At 44.0% G+C, this 17373-nt stretch overlaps 1 pseudogene; it reads right to left on the bottom strand.

Annotated features, from left to right (window-relative positions):
* Nucleotides 1-2554: 2554 nt before the first annotated feature.
* On the bottom strand, nt 2555-3317 carry LOC119945035 (annotated as a pseudogene).
* Between the last annotated feature and the right edge of the window lie 14056 nt (nt 3318-17373).

Raw genomic sequence — 17373 nt, 5'->3', positions numbered from 1 at the left:
CCCCCTAAAATCATATCTTCTCCAGAAGATATTCCCTATTTAATTTTTCATCTCCCTGCCCTATATCCCCCTTCTCAGGGTCACACCTGGAGAGTTTCCAGGTAGTACCCTGCCAGTCTAGGTTACAGGAGGAAGGGTCAAGCAGAGACCTATCCATTCCATTCCTAGCTTGGGCAGTGGCTAGTGAGTGTTAGGCAATCTGCTACAAGGGCAGCAGTGGCATGGGAGACAGCCATTCATTCATTCATTCAACCGTATTTATTTAGCGGTTACTGTGTGCAAAGCACTGTACTAAGCGCTTGGGAAGTACAAGTTGGCAACATATAGAGACGGGCCCTACCCAACAGTGGGCTCACAGTCTAGAAGGGGGAGACAGACAACAAAACAAAACGTATTAACAAAATAAAATAAATAGAATAAATAAGCACAAATAAAATAAATAAAAAATAGAGTAATAAATGCGTACAAACATATACATATATATACAGGTGCTATGGGGAGGGGAAGGAGGTAAGGCGGGGGGATAGAGAGGGGGAGGAGGGGGAGAGGAAGGAGGGGGCTCAGTCTGGGAAGGACTCCTGGAGGAGGTGAGCCCTCAGTAGGGATTTGAAGTGAATAAGAGAGCTAGCTTGGCGGATGTGTGGAGGGAGGGCATTCCAGGCCAGGGGGATGACGTGGGCTGGGGGTCGACGGCGGGACAGGCGTGAACGAGGCACAGTGAGGAGATTAGCGGCAAAGGAGCGGAGGGCACGGGCTGGGCTGTAAAAGGAGAGAAGGGAGGTGAGATAGGAGGGGGCGAGGTGATGGAGAGCCTTGAAGCCGAGGGTGAGCAGTTTTTGCCTGATGCATAGGTTGATTGGTAGTCACTGGAGATTTTTGAGGAGGGGATTAACATGCCCAGGGCGTTTCTGCACAAAGACAATCCGGGCCGTGCGTGAAGTATGGATTGAAGTGGGGAGAGACAGGCGCAGAGATGTAGATTTGGGTGTCATCAGCATAGAGATGATAGTTGAAGCCATGGGAGCGAATGAGTTCACCGAGGGAGTGAGTGTAGATAGAGAACATAAGGGGACCAAGAACTGACCTTGAGGAACCCCTACAGTAAGGGGATGGGAGGGGGAGGAGGAGCCCGCAAAAGAGACTGAGAATGAACGGTTGGAGAGATAAGAGGAGAACCAGGAGAGGACAGAATCCGTGAAACCAAGGTTGGATAGCGTATTGAGGAGAAGATGGTGGTCCATAGTGTTGAAGGCAGCTGAGAGGTCGAGGAGGATTAGGATAGAGTAGGAGCCGTTGGATTTGACAAGCAGGAGGTCATTGGTGACCTTTGAAAGTGCAGTTTCCGTGGAAAGTAGGGGACAGAAGCCAGATTGGAGGGGGTCGAAGAGAGAGTTGGTGTTGAGGAATTCGAGGCAGCGCATATTGACGACTAGTTCAAGGAGTTTGGAGAGGAATGGTAGCAGGGAGATAGGGCGATAACTAGAAGGTGAGGTGGGGTCAAGAGAGGGTTTTTAGGTTGGGAGAGACGTGGGCATGTTTGAAGGCAGAGGGGAAAGAGCCAGTGGAGAGTGAGTGGTTGAAGATGGAAGCTAAGGAGGGGAGAAGGAATGGAGTGAGAGATTTCATAAAATGAGAGGGAATGGGGTCAGAAGCACAGGTGGCCAGAGTAGCACTTGAGAGGAGGAAGGATATCTCCTCTGAGGATACTGTTGGGAAGGATGGGAGAGTAGCAGAGAGCGTTGAGAGCTGGGGGAGGTTGGAGGGGGGGAGTGACTTTGGGGAGGTCAGACCTAGTCAAGGGCAAGACTCGATTTTACTGCATGGAGGGCAGCAATAGTAAACAATTTCCATATTTTAAACAAGAAAATTCTATGGATACACTATCAGAATAATTGCAGATGGAGAGCAGGGCGTTCTGGGAGAGATGTGCCCATGGTGTCACTATGCGTCGGAAATAACTTGATGGCATAAGTAAATACAAGCCCTATATCCCCCTCCAATATTACTTCAGATCTTCCACATCAAGTAAGCACTTGGGTCCTCACATCCTCCATTGCACGTACGAATTTTAGACTCTATTGCACTTTATACTCTATTGCTTCCTTCTACTTGTAATTTATATTATGGTCTGTCTTTCCAAGTAGATTGTGAGCACCTTAAGATCAGAAATCAGATCTTAGTACAGTGCTCTGCACAGAGTAAGCACTCAGTAAATATTATTGACATATTCATTTTAAAAAGATATTTATGTGGCTATAAATATTTCAAGGAATTTACAATTTATATGAGAAATAGTAAGTGGATTGAGATTAATCATATAAGCCTAGCCTGCATGTGATATACATGAACAAACAGGAAATAAATGGGAAATTTATAATATACCTGAAGAGATAACATTGACTGTATATTATCAAAGACTGTAATATTACTGGATCCCAGAGTAAAACAAAATAGATCTTTATTTAGTAGTTCGTAATGTCCTTTACCTGGTAATATGTAGTAAAGGAAACCACATGACTCAACAATTCATTATCACTAAAATGCTACAGTTACATTAAAAGAGGGGCAATTTCCCTCCTAGAGTCCTTTTCCGGGCCTTTTTCACCTCTTTGTTCCTCAGACTATAGATCAGGGGATTCAACATGGGGATCACCAAGGAATAAAACGTGGACATTATTTTGCTCTGGTATGCCGATAAGCTGGAGATGGGACATACATACAATGAAAATCAAAGTCCCATAGAGAATGGACACAGCCATTAGATGGAAAGCACAAGTGGAAAAGGCTTTGCGTCTCCCTTCAGAGGAATGGATCCTCTGGATGGCAGCTGTGATGTATGCATAGGACAGGAGAATGGCCAGGATGGTGCTTATGATAATGATATTGGCAAAGATGAAATGGACCAACGCTGCCTTGTGGGTATCCAAGGAGGAGATCGTGTGGAGAGGAGGGATGTCACAGAAAAAGTGATTGATAATATTGGAGCCACAGAAGGACAACCTGAACAACGTACTGGTGTGTGCTATTGAATTCACAGAAGTGTAGAAGTAAGAGTTGGCTACCAAAAGGATGCAGCTTTTCTTGGACATCAAAACGGTATAAAGCAGTGGTTTGCAAATGGCAAGAAACCTATCATAGGCCATTACAGCCAACAGGTAAAGTTCAGCACTAGCAGCTAAGGAGAACAAGAAAAATTGGGTTAAACATTCTGCAAACTATATCACCTTTTTGGCCAGAAGGTAGTTCATCATCATTTTAGGAGAAATAATAGAATAACGTACATCCAAGAGAGATAGATTGCTGAGGAAAAAATACATGGGGGTGTCAAGCTGCGAACTCTTCTTGATCAACAAGACGATGGTCAGATTCCCCACCGCAGTGATGAGTTAGATAGCCCAAAACAGCAGAAAGATGGCAAATTGTAAGTCTGGGTGGTCCGTAAATCCCAAAATAATAAACTGAGTAACTCTGGTACCATTCTTCTCTTCCATTTATTCCCTCGTGCCCATTAGAACTAGGAAGAAGCTGTTTATCATTAGAATGGAACCAAATTCGTCCAGAGAGTTTACCCTAATAGAACTGTCTGTGACTCACTGGTGTTAACAGAATGTCCTTCCTGAGGTTATGCATCTTCCCTGAAAATCATTTCAGTAACTGCATGCTTTATGAAAGGAGAAATGTGTTTGATTCATAGGAATAAACAATGTGCAGGTTGGTATCTTCCTGCTCTCTTCATACACTCCCTATACCAGCTCTCCTCAACAGTTACTGTCTTTGGACCATTCTTTGCCTAAGGAAAACTACACTTAGAACCAATACCCAGCTTGCATTGCCAAACCTCTAGGGAATAATTGAGACGTTAGTGTACTCCCAGATACTCTTGTAAGGTATCTTATGTGAAATAGTTTGAAACTGGAATCTGATCCACAGCAGGTGACAAAGAGCAGGAGGAGGGAAATACAAGCCACAGATGTCTGCTACTGTGACTACAATCCCAGTCATCAGGATTGGGGAAGCACATTCAGGAGGGGCATGGGAAGACTTGGCTATTGTGAGCAGCAACTGCACTAATAATAATAAAAATTCTGGTATTTGTTAAGCATTTACTATGTGCCAGGCACTGTATTAAGCGCTAGGGTGGATACAAGCAAATTTGGTTAGACACAGTCCCTGTCCCACATGACGCTCACAGTCTCAACGGCATTTTACAGATGAGGTAACTGAGGGACAGAGAAGTTAAATGATTTGTCCAAGGTCACACAGCAGACAAGTGGTGGTGTCGGGATTAGAACCCATGACCTTCTGACTCCAGGGCCCATGCTCTATCCACTTTCCCATTCTGCAGTGTCTGTAGCATGAGTCAGGAGGGAAGAAGGCAGGGAAGTATAGTGTTCTGCACACAGTAAGCACTTAATAAATATGATTTAATGAATGAATGAATGAAAGGAAGGAAGGAAGCTCTGAGTGTGCAGCTCAAAATCCCGATCTCCAAATACAAGTAATCCCAATGGTAGGATTGGAGAGACAGACCCTGGCTACAAAGCTTGAAGACACACTTACAAACACACACACACACACACACACACACACACACACACACACACACAGATAAAAAATGAATCCAGTCCTCTCATAATGAAGGGAGGTTGCTTCCTTGCAAACTCTGGCTTAAAGAAAACTCATATTGTAGTGTTCAATGTGGCAGGCAGTGCATGGGGCACAGTTTCTTCCAGAACCATGGTATGCTGTATTTAACACACTCACATTGTTGGAAAAACATTCTCTAATTCCCTAACAGTGTTCTAGCCAAAACACACAGTGAAAACCTATGTAGTAGCAGAAACGAGTGCACAGAGAAACACCCAGATGCACAAAGAAAAAGTAAAAAAAAATCCATTAACAACCACCCAGAGACAGAAAAACATGTGGACACACTAGCACGTACAAGTACGCAATCACAGATGCACAGACATACAGACAGAAAAGTATACAAAAAAATACATGAACACAACCCACAGGAGAACAAGCATGGACACAAAAACGAAGGGAAAGACACGCTTAAATTGCAGAGAGAGAGGCTCACACATTAAACAATCTATGGAGAGATGCTGAGAAATGTCCAAGGACATGCATGAACATGCACAGGTAGACATACCTGAACACACATCCAGAGATACACGCATTTATAAATGTAGGGAAAAGCATTAGATGTCCATCCCACTCCACCACCCCCAGGAAAACACATAAAGGCACACAAAAACACAAATAGGGATGGGAACCCAGACTGAAAAACACATAAAAATGCATAACCTTAGTTACTGCAGGGAAATAAAGGGTAGATTATCAGGGAGCCAAAGGAAATTCCTAGTTCCAACACCTTCCTTCTTCAACATTTGGTCTCCCTCTCATAATTACACATAAATTAAATGCTGGAAGGCAGTGAGGAAATGCAGGGGGAGAGCTCATATCATGGAATATATATAAATATTCCACTCTCCTGAGGACTTTGACATCCTAACAAATATTGATAACACATTAATTCTCAAAGAAGTTTCTTCAACATAAGAGCTCGTACTTCTCTTTGAACGAACAGGGATTCCTCCCCAACCTCACCAAATCCAACATAAAATCTACATACAAATATTATACACTGGATACCTTCTATTTATCAACATTAAAAAATTGTTGTATCTTTATCGTCACATGATCTGAATCCAGGAGTTATCTTGGTCCAAATAGATTGGAGAACCAAGAAGGCTCCAATTGCAATGTAGAAAAAGTTGTAACCAAAGGGATGAAAAAAACAATGGAGGTCACATTCACAGATGAAAGGATGGTAGGAAGGAGCTACCCTGCTCGTTCAAGCTCTCATCCTATCCCGTCTGGACTACTGCGTCAACCTTCTCTCTGATCTCCCATCCTCTTGTCTCTCCCCACTTCAATCCATACTTCATGCTGCTGCCCGGATTGTCTTTGTCCAGAAACGCTCTGGGCATGTTACTCCCCTCCTCAAAAATCTCCAGTGGCTACCAATCAATCTGCGCATCAGGCAGAAACTCTTCACCCTGGGCTTCAAGGCTCTCCATCACCTCGCTCCCTCCTACCTCACCTCCCTTCTCTCAGTCTACAGCCCACCCCGCACCCTCCGCTCCTCTGCCGCTAATCTCCTCACCGTACCTCGTTCTCGCCTGTCCCGCCATCGACCCCAGGCCCACATCATCCCCCTGGCCTGGAATGCCCTCCCTCTGCCAATCCGCCAAGGTAGCTCTCTTCCTCCCGACAAGGCCCAACTGAGAGCTCACCTCCTCCAGGAGGCCTTCCCAGACTGAGCCCCTTCCTTCCTCTCCCCCTCATCCCCCTCTCCATCCCCCCATCTTACCTGCTTCTCTTCCCCAAAGCACCTGTATATATGTTTGTACATATTTATTACTCTATTCATTTATTCATTTTACTTGTACATATCTATTCTATTTATTTTATTTTGTTAGTATGTTTGGTTTTGTTCTTTGTCTCCCCCTTTTAGAATGTGAGCCCACTGTTGGGTAGGGACTGTCTCTATATGTTGCCAACTTGTACTTTCCAAACGCTTAGTACAGTGCTCTGCACACAGTAAGTGCTCAATAAATACGATTGATTGATTGATTGATTGATTGATTGATTTCGCTTCTGTTGGACATACGATGGTTTCCTCAAAACTCAGTAGGAAGATGCTTCCAGCTTTATGCTCAGATTGGTGGAATTTTGTCGGTGGGAGGAGCGGGAGGGATTAAGTCCCAAAGGCAGCTCTGTACTCCAGATCTCATTCCAGGAATTTGGAATATTTGGAGTACCAGTTGTTCTTTGGGAGGATAGGAAAATGATTTACATCTGATTTGCCACCTCATGGGAGTTTGTGTGTGGAAATGGGTTTTCTGAAGATCCCTCTTTCCTTCTTTCATGTAAATTAGCACAGCCAGGATGCCAAAAGTATCTGAAGGCCTTACAGGAAACATGGCACTTTCAAGAAGATATAATTAATGTAATATAGAGTAATCATTACATAATATAAGTATAACATATAATTGTATAAATGATATAATTCTGATTAATTCAGAATCACCATCCTAGCGATGATGGAGGAACAGAAAGAAGAGAAGACAATTGTTTTGGTGGTTTAAAAGCAAAATATACACACCACTTTCCCCTAAACCAATCAGCATTTGTCAGGGTCAGATTAGGTTTGGGGCCACTTAGATCTTCAAACACCACTAGAATTTCTCCCTGGCATGTCAGGGGTTCCTGACCAATGTACTGGATTTAATAAGCGCTCAATAAATATGATTGAATGAAAATGCAAATTCCACTCTGAAACCTTAAGCAAAAGTTTGTGGCCCGAGAAGCAGAGTTGTGTCAAATCTCCAAAGGAAGAAGTTTCTGTGTTCAGTAATTTGGATAATCTGAGCTCCCAAAGAGCACTATTGTCAGCAACTGTATAGCATGGAAGCAAAACTGGACTCTTCTTGATTATTTCAGTTCCTTGCAACTCTTTTCCCTATGAAACCTTCATACTGGAGTAAGATAAATGAGACCCAAGGTTCAATTTTGAGGTTCATTTGTCTGCTGAATGAACTAGGGCAAGTCATTTAACTTCTCTGTGCCTCATTTTCCATGACTGTAAAATGGGGACGAAGTACTTCTTCTTCCTTCGTAGATGAATCAATTATATTTGTTGTGTTCTTTCTTTTACAAAGTAAGTGTTCAATAAATAATATTGATAGATTGATTGACCTAGGGAAAGTCCCTTGGAGGAGATATGATTTTAATAAGGCTTTGTAGGTGGGGAGAGTGTTGGTCTCTGGGTACCTAAAGGAGAAGCAGTTCCAGACCAGAGGCAGGATGTTGGTTAGGAGCCAGCAACAAGACAGATAGGCTCGAGATACAGTGAGTAGACTGGTGTTAAAGCAGCGAGGTGAGAGGTCTGGGCTATAGTAAGAAGTCAGTGAAGTAAGATAGGAGGGGGCAAGCCGATGGTAAGGATTTTCTGTTTGATGCAGAGGTGGATGGGCAACCATTAGAGCTTCTTCTGGAGTGGTGGGACATGGTCTGAACTATTTTTAAAGAAATGATCCAGGCAGCAGAGTGCACTATGGACAGAAGTGGAGAGAGACAGGGAACAGGGAGGTCAGGAAGGAGGCTACTTACATATTTATTCTATTTATTTTATTCTGTTAATATGTTTTGTTTTGTAGTCTGTCTCCCCCTTCTAGACTGCGAGGCCACAGTTGGGTAGGGACCGTCTCCATATGTTGCCAACTTGTACTTCCCAAGCGCTTAGTACAGTGCTCTGCACACAGTGAGCACTCAAAAAATACGATTGAATGAATGAATAGGATGAGGGCTTAGATCAGCATAGTAGTAGTTTGGATTAGACTATGAGCCCCACATGGCTCAGAGACTATGGCTTATCTGATTATCTTATATCTAACCCAGTACTTAGTATGATGTTTAGTACATAGTGTTTTACAAATTATAATCATTATTATTGTTATTGTTATTAGTAGCACTGGGCTTGAAGACTCTGGAATGTTTCCAGTGTTTGGGAGACACACTAGGTATTCAGAGTGGCTCTCATCTAACGAAGGATCAAGGGATAACCACTTGGATTAGACGGTGTGGGGAGGCAGACCATCAGGAAATCAACAATGCATGATTAACCATTATTATTATTTCATTATTATCATCATTATTGTTATTACTACTAATCATCATAGTAGCATTTGTTAAGCATTTACTATGACCCAAGTACTGGACTAAATGCTGGGATAGATACAAAATAATAATGTCATATACAGTCCCTATCACACCTCAGGCTCACAGTTTAAGAGTTAAACTGTCTCTATCCAGATCCACTGGTACTGGCTTAAACAGAGTGAATGAGAATACCCAACAATTATTCTAGGGATTGGGGCTGGAAAATATACTGAACTAGGAAAGGCCTAGGGAATTGAAAGGGGATATGAAGTTAATGGCCAATACTTCATAGGTTTTTAGATCCTCACAAATGATTTCACAGATTGTAGCTCCTTGCCAGAGATTTGTTTAGTCCTAGATTCATGTGAGTTCTAGACTTCTGGACTTTCCAGTTCTCTTCCACACAAGAACACAGCAATGTACTCTAGTTCCTAAGTGTGACAGTTCACCTTCTGCCTCTGTCCCCATATCATTCTTAGGACCACCTGTAATTGTTCCAGGAATCTTCCACCCTAAACCAGCCCGAAAGAAGCAGTGTGGCCCTGTGGATAAAGCACAGACCGAGAGTCAGAAAGACTTGGCTTCGAATACCAGTACAATTATTGTCTGCTGTGCGACCTTGGGCAAGTCACTTAACATCCCTGGACCTTAGTTGCCGCATCTGTAAAATGGGCATTAAGACTGTGAGTCCCATGTGGGACTCCTCACTCTCTTCACTCTCTTCACTGTCGGTTTCAAGGCTTTCCACCAGCTCGCCCCCTCCTACCTCACCTCCCTTCTTTCATTCTACAGCCCAGCCTGCACACTCTGCTCCTCTGGCTAACCTCCTCACTGTGCCTCATTCTCACCTGTCCCACCAACGAACCCTGGCCCACGTCCTTCCTCTGGTATGGGATGCCCTCCTTCTGCATATCCACCAAACTATCTCTCTTCCTCCCTTCAAACCCCTACTGAGATCTCATCTCCTCCAGGAGGCCTTCCCAGGCTGAGCTCCCCCTTTTCCTTCCCCTCTTCCTTCTCCCCTCTCCATTGCCCCCCTTCCATGTGTCCTACCCCCTTCCCCTCCCCACAGCACTTGTATATATTTCTACATATTTATTACTTTATTTTATTTGTACGAATTTACTATATTTTATTATGTGTACATAGCTATAATTAATAATAATAATAATAATAATAATAATAATAATAATGGTACTTGTTAAGCGCTTACTATATGCAAAGCACTGTTCTAAGCGCTGGGGGTGCAAGATCATCAGCTTGTCCCAGGTGGGGCTCACAATCTTCATCCCCATTTTACGGATGAGGGAACGGAGGTACAGAGAAGTGAAGTGACTTGCCCAAAGTTACACAGCTGACAGGCGGCAGAGTCAGGATTAGAACCCATGACCTGGCTCTTTCCACTGAGCCATGCTGCTTCTCCAGAATGTCAATTTATTCTAATAGTATTGACACCTGTCTACCTGTTTTGTTGTCTGTCTCCCCCTTCTAGACTGTGGGCCCGTTGTTGGGTAGGGACTGTCTCTATATAGCTTGCCAATTTGTACTTCTCAAGCGCTTAGTACAGTGCTCTGCACACAGTAAGCACTCAATAAATGCAATTAAATGAATGAATGAATTTGGGACAGGGACTGTGTCCAACCATAATTGTCTTGTATCTACCCCAGTGTTAGTATAGTATCTGGCACATAGTAAATGCTTAACAAACACCATAAAAATAATCCTTGAAATAGACCTGGGAGTAACTTAGGGGATCCTGGATCCCTGTTAATGTCCACTGGGTCACAAAGCCTTCCAGATCTTCCCTTTCTGGGAAGGAGAAGGTTTCCCTGACACTACTTTTGTCTCTCAACCAAAAATACTTCAGAACAGCAAGGGGATCACTTGAACTCTGGCCAGGCATGACCTTCTCTGAGAGAGGCTAGAGGGAGCTTGGAGAAGAACAGGCTCAAACCCCCTCCCTCAGCTTCCCAGGTAAACGTGTCTACTGAGCACCCAGAATTCCCCAGTTCATACCTCAGACAAATACATTGATTACAGATCTGAACAGGACTTAAATAGATGGTTTGCAAGTATTACCGACCCATTGATTGGGTTGCAAATTGAACATAATGCTTATCCATATGTTTTTCTCTTTCTCTAAAATTTTGCGCCTTTCCCTGGGTCCCTTTCTATTTTCCTGTTGATGTTCTGGTTTACACATTATTCCTTTTCCTTTCCTTTCTCAGGGTGATCTCTGAATGCCCTTTTAGTTCAGCTCTTAGTCCGCTGGTCATTCTCCCTCTCAGGGATAGAAGACCATCTCTTCTGGTCTCCTCTCCTAAGGACCTCAAATCTTCTGGGTAACAACCTTTTAGGGCCACATCTCAGATCCCCCTTCTGTTCCCTTTGTTCTTCTAAGGTCTTATGTCCAACCTCTTATGTTCTGACCTCCCAGATCACATCTCAGGAAACTTTTCAGCACCCTGTGTCATCCTACAAGAGTCCCGGCCCAAAGTTTCTTCCCCAAATAGTTGAGGAGCTCCTTCACCAAAAACATGGCACCCACTTTGTCCCTTCCCAATTCTTCTGTGTAACTGGTTGATCATAAAAATAATAGCAGTATTTGTTAAGTGCTTACTTGAGAACAACATGGTTTGGTGGAGAGAGCATGGGCCTGAGTGTCAGAAGGACCTGGGTTCTAATTCTGGCTCAACAGGATGTCTGCTGTGTGACCATGGGGAAGTCACGTCACTTCTCTGTGCCTCAGGCACCCCATCTGTAAAATGGGGATTAAGAGAGTAAGCCCCATGCGGGACAGGGAATGTGCCCAACCTTATAAATTTGAATCTACCACAACCCTTAGAACAGTGACTGGGACATACCAAGCATTTAACAAGTACCATAATCATAATTATTACTATGTGAAGCATTGTAGTAAGCGCTGGGATAGAGGCAAGTTAAGCAGTTCCTATCCCAAATGTTTCATGGTGAACGGGAGAGGGATAGCAGATATTTAATCCTTATTTATAGATGAGGAAACAGGCACAGAGAAGTTGAAGGACTTGCTCAAGGTCACACAGCAGGCTTGTGACTTCCCACAATAATACATTTTCTTGCCTCTCTTACAACCCTAGGACCCAAAACTATGTGATTTCTCTTGGGCTTCATCCTTTTCTTTTGCTTTCAGGTATTGTTATTGTTTCAGAACAAGAACCAGGAGGCAAATATCAGAGAGGCAACTTTATTGAGAGGTGAAAAGGAGAAAAGATGGAACTAGGGATGGGAAAACAAGATGAACAAAACATAATGGGAAAGTCAGAGGCAGAAATGGGGAACAAAATGAGCCTTTATATTTAGTTTTATTGCTGGGCCTGTCCTAGAAACCATTGAGCAAGTTTCTCTGATTTCTCCTCTCCTCACTTCAGCTTCTTGTAGTGGTTCAGGGTCTCAGAAAAGCCATTGTGGCTAAAAGGAACAGTTCCATATTTGCACAGAGAGAAAGAAAGAAAAACTCACCAAATGAAATGACCTTGGTTTCCAATAAGTAGTTGATCAAAACTTTGGGGAAAATGTCAGAGGAATAGACCAAACCTAAGAGAGATAGGTTCTTGAGGAAAAAGGTACATGGGGCTGTGAAGCTGGGGACTGATCTAGATCAAGGTTACCATAGTGAGATTCCCCATGAGCTTGGTCACATAGATTGTGAGAAACATCAGAAACACAACGAGCTTCAATTCTGGGTGGTCTGTTAATCCCTAAAGAATGAACTGGGATGCCATGGTGCAATTTCTTTCCTTCATTTCTGGCACTTTCATTTCCTGGAACTTCAAGAAAAAATAATTTACAGATAATCGTCAAAATAAGAGTAATAATAATAATGAACCGTGGTATTTCTTAAGGACTTCTTATGTGTCAAGCACTGGGATAGATACAATTTAATAAGGTCAGACACAGTCCCTATCTCCCAAAAACTCACAATCTAAGATCTAAGAAGGAGGGAAAAGAGGTATTTAATCTCTATTTGATAGTTGAGGGACCTGAGGCCCTCAGAAGGTATGTGACTTGCCCAAGGTCACACAGCAGGCAAGTGACAGAGGTGAGATTAAACACTAGGTCCCCTGACTTCCCAGTCCATGTTCTTTCCACTAGAAACTGTCCATTGATGCACTCACCATTCAATCAATTAATCAATCAATAAATAAATCGAATTTACTGAGCACTTACTATGTGCAGAGCACTGTATTAAGCACTTGGGAGAATGCAGTACAACAGAATTAGCAGCACGTTCCCTGTCAGTCTTTTATTTCAGCATTGAGAGCGATATCCCTAGCTAGAATGAGCAACTAGAAATGAGAACAAATGAGCAACTAAGAATGCAGCTTGTAATCCATCAGTAGACTGCATCCTCTTATCTCTCCGGTCGTTCATTCTCAGTCTCTTTTGCAGGCTCCTCCTCCCCCTCCCACCCCCTTACTGTAGGGGTTCCTCAAGGTTCAGTTCTTGGTCCCCTTCTGTTCTCGATCTACACTCACTCCCTTGATGAACTCATTTGCTCCCACGGCTTCAACTACAATCTCTACGCTGATGACACCCAAATCTACATCTCTGCCCCTGCTCTCTCTCCCTCCTTCCAGGCTCGCATCTCCTCCTGCCTTCAGGACATCTCCATCTGGATGTCTGCCCGCCACCTAAAACTCAACATGTCCATGACTGAACTCCTTGTCTTCCCTCCCAAACCCTGTCCTCTCCCTGACTTTCTCATCACTGTTGACGGCACTACCATCCTTCCCATCTCACAAGCCCGCAACCTTGGTGTCATCCTCGACTCCGCTCTCTCGTTCACCCCTAACATCCAAGCCGTCATCAAAACCTGCCGGTCTCACCTCCGCAACTTTGCCAAGATCTGCCCTTTCCTTTCCATCCAAACCGCTACCCTGCTTGTTCAAGCTCTCATCCTATCCCGACTGCATTACTGCATCAGCATCCTCTCCGATGTCCCATCCTCCTGTCTCTCCTCACTTCAATCCTTACTTCAATCCGCTGCCTGGATCGTCTTCGTGCAGAAACGCTCTGGGTATGTTACTCCCCTCCTCAAAAATCTCCAATGGCTACCAATCAACCTACGCATCAGGCAAAAACTCTTCACCCTGGGCTTCAAGGCTGTCCATCACCTCGCCCCCTCCTACCTCACCTCCCTTCTCTCCTTCTACAACCCAGCCCACACCCTCCGCTCCTCTGCCGCTAATCTCCTCACTGTGCCTCGTTCTCGCCTGTTCCGCCTTCGACCCCCGGCCCACGTCCTCCCCGTAGCCTGGAATGCCCTCTCTCCGCACATCCACCAAGCTAGCTCTCTTCCTCCCTTCAAAGCCCTACTGAGAGCTCACCTCCTCCAGGAGGCCTTCCCAGACCCCCTCCTTCCTCTCCCCCTCCCCACCCCCCGCCTTACCTCCTTCCCCTCCCCACAGCACCTGTATATATATATATGTTTGTACGTATTTATTACTCTATTCATTTATTTATTTTATTTGTACATATTTATTTTATTTATTTTATTTTGTTAATATGTTTTGTTTTGTTGTCTGTCTCCCCCTTCTAGTCTGTGAGCCCGCTGTTGGGTAGGGACCATCTCTATATGTTCCAACTTGTACTTCCCAAACGCTTAGTATAGTGCTCTGCACACAGTAAGCGTTCAATAAATACGATTGAATGCATGAATGAACTCTGATAGACTCTAAGCTCATTGTGGACAGAGAATGTGTCTACTGTTATACTGTACTTTCCCAAGTGTTCAGTGTTCTGCACGCAGAAAGCACTCAATAAATACAATTCAATGAATGAATGAATCACTTTTACCAGATAAACCCCAGAGTTTAATGGCTGAGCCCCATCTATCACGAGATAAATTTTATCAAAAGCCTATTACAGAAAGTTTAATTCGTCTTTATCCTTGTACTTACAATGGATCACCTATTTGCACATAAAGATCTTCTCCCATTTCCTACATTTCCTCTGGTTTTGCCCTTTCCTAGAAGGCAGACTGTGACAGCTGTCTACAGAGAAGTAAACTGTAGAAAACCACGCCCTTCGCCACCCTCCTTTCTCTCCACAATCTCTCGGCTTCTCTCGCCAATTTCATCACTTCCAAGAATTAAGTAGGGTTACTCAACACTACTGTTTCTGGCATTATAAAGTCCAAAGGGGTAATTTGCCGTCTTAACTGAGGTGAGAGGTTGAACTTTCTGCTCTGCCAGTTTTGTTTCAGATCTTTCAAATCTTTTTTTGATTGTAAATTGTCTTTGGAGGCAGAGGAATGGACTAGATTACCTCACCAGCTCTCTTAAACCTCTAAAATGCAACAGGTGCTGAGTTCTTATCCACCACTCAGTGGCTTATACCCATCTTTCACTTTTCCATTAGTACTTATTCTGCAAAGTGAAACCGTTTCACACACAGAGAGAAATAACGTTTCCAAAGTAAAATGGAACAAAAGGGAAAGAACATGAAGTTGTCCAACTGCACATATCCAATTTCCCCATCTGATCCTTAACTGTTGGTACAGTTGATTTTTAAGTGGAATATAGGCTGTGGCTATGCTTAAGTTCATTGAGTAGCACGTGAAGACAAAACCCCTGATGCATCCCCATCTAATCCAGGCCCACATGGATCATTAGAATCAATGCCTCAAGACTTTAAATAATTGCATAGAGGCTGTGTTCTCATAATGTGGAAATATCTGAGTGTCATTTCAACTCCTTTCAATTACTCTTGAAATAACAGCCTTGTTATTCAACTAAAGACCAGGTGGTGTTTATCAATTGTGCTCCTGGTGGCTGAGTTAAGCTATGACATTTGTTGCAAAGCAGTTTTTAAATCTAGTTTTAAAGGAATGGTAGCCTGTGGAAAATCAGCTTTCTGTCCCTTCCAGTCAAGGCAAAGATGTGTTGGGGAGATCATTTTCCAGGAGAAGAGAGAAGTTTGGCCTCTGCTCTATACAAACAAACTCACTATTTGGACTCTGTGGTTGTGCCAATTAGACAGAGGCACCTTTGGAAGCAGAAGCCACTAGTCCTGCCTCTAGAACTCTAACTTCTACAAGTCACCTTGCTTATCACTGTGTCTCCTCCTCCCTCTACTTCCCTTGGAAGTTGCTCTTCCCACCCTCTTACACCTTCGGATTCTCAGGGCAGATTTACCACTGGGTGAGTCGAAGGGGGCAGTATAAATTATTTAGCAGTTATATCCTGGAAGTATGCTCACTACCAGTTGGAAATGTAACAGGAAGTGAATCTAAGGAAACATTTTGGTACTGATTTAAATGGCCTTTCTGTATCTGAGACACACCTATTGCCCTAAGGAAAGAGTCAGATATCCCATAGGTGAGCCATACCTTTGGGCTCTATTCTCCTCTTTATGTCAACATATGAGCTCCCTCTCCAGACATAAGCTCATTATGGGCAAGGAATATGTCTGCTAATTCTCCTGTATTGTATTCTCCCTAGCACTTCGAACAGTGTTTTGCTCATAGTAAGAGTTCAATAAATATAATTGATTGATTGATTAGTGGACCTTACTCTACCCCAGACTTGCCTCATTCATCCTCCTTTCAGAACTAATAGTAGTAATGATACTTATTAAGAGCTTATGTGTGTACAAACAACCGTATCAATTAATAACATTTATTGCACACTTACTGTGTATAGAACACTGTACTAAATGTTTGAGAGAGTATAGTACTTCAGAATAGATAGTCATGATAGACATAGAGAAGCAGTAGATAGAGCACAGGCCTGGGAGTCAGAAGGATTTGGGTTCTAATCTCAGCTCTGCCACCTATCTGTTTTGTGACCTTGGGTAAGTCACTTTACTTCTCTGGGCCTCGGTTACATCATCTGTAAATTATGGATTGAGTCTGTGAGCCCCAAGTGGGACATGAACCTGAGAGGCCCGCCCACCATCGGCCCGAGTGGCCCCTGCTGCTCCTGGTATGATCCTCTCCACCGGACACCGCCCCAAGGGCCGGAGATCTCCCTCTGTCCATCCCCAAGCATTCTGCTATCGGGCGCCAGGACCCACGGCCGGACTCCTGGCCGCCCCCAATTCGGACATCTGCATCTCCACCCGGGAATCCGAAGGCCCCTGAGCTGCCCTCCAACCATCATCACTAGACTCACGCCTCGAAGCCACCTCCACTCTGTCCAAGTAGACAAATGGGATAGTTGGACATTGTGTCCTCCTTCTTCCATTCCCCACACCCCGACCCCAAAAGCGACCTTCTTTGAGGAGCCTCCTCACTCCCTCCTTCCCGGATCGGACATGACTGATTCCCCCCACATCCCCGCTCCCTTCCCCGGGGAAAAAGGCCCTTGTTATCACCGAGTTACTTTAACAACAACTCCGTTTGCACCTAGTCTGTCCACCCATGCTATTTGGCTGTTTACTTCTCTTCCCAGGTGTCTCCTCCTCCATGACCCCCCCTTAACAGTTCCGTCCTACTCCAGAACTGCCATCTATAGGACTCCATCTCCTACCAACTCGGAGACATTTCTGCCAATAGCCACTGGACTCTCCTTGCCATTAGCCTTTTTGATTTGATTTGACTGACCCATGGACAATTAATCCTTCTGCTGTGGTTCTATTTTATGGTTGCTTCTGCAGGTTAAT

Source organism: Tachyglossus aculeatus, chromosome 24 (assembly GCF_015852505.1).
Source record: "Tachyglossus aculeatus isolate mTacAcu1 chromosome 24, mTacAcu1.pri, whole genome shotgun sequence".
Taxonomy (NCBI): Eukaryota; Metazoa; Chordata; class Mammalia; order Monotremata; family Tachyglossidae; genus Tachyglossus; species Tachyglossus aculeatus.
The sequence above is the reverse complement of the archived record's forward strand: the minus strand, read 5'-3'. Positions and strand labels throughout refer to the sequence as shown.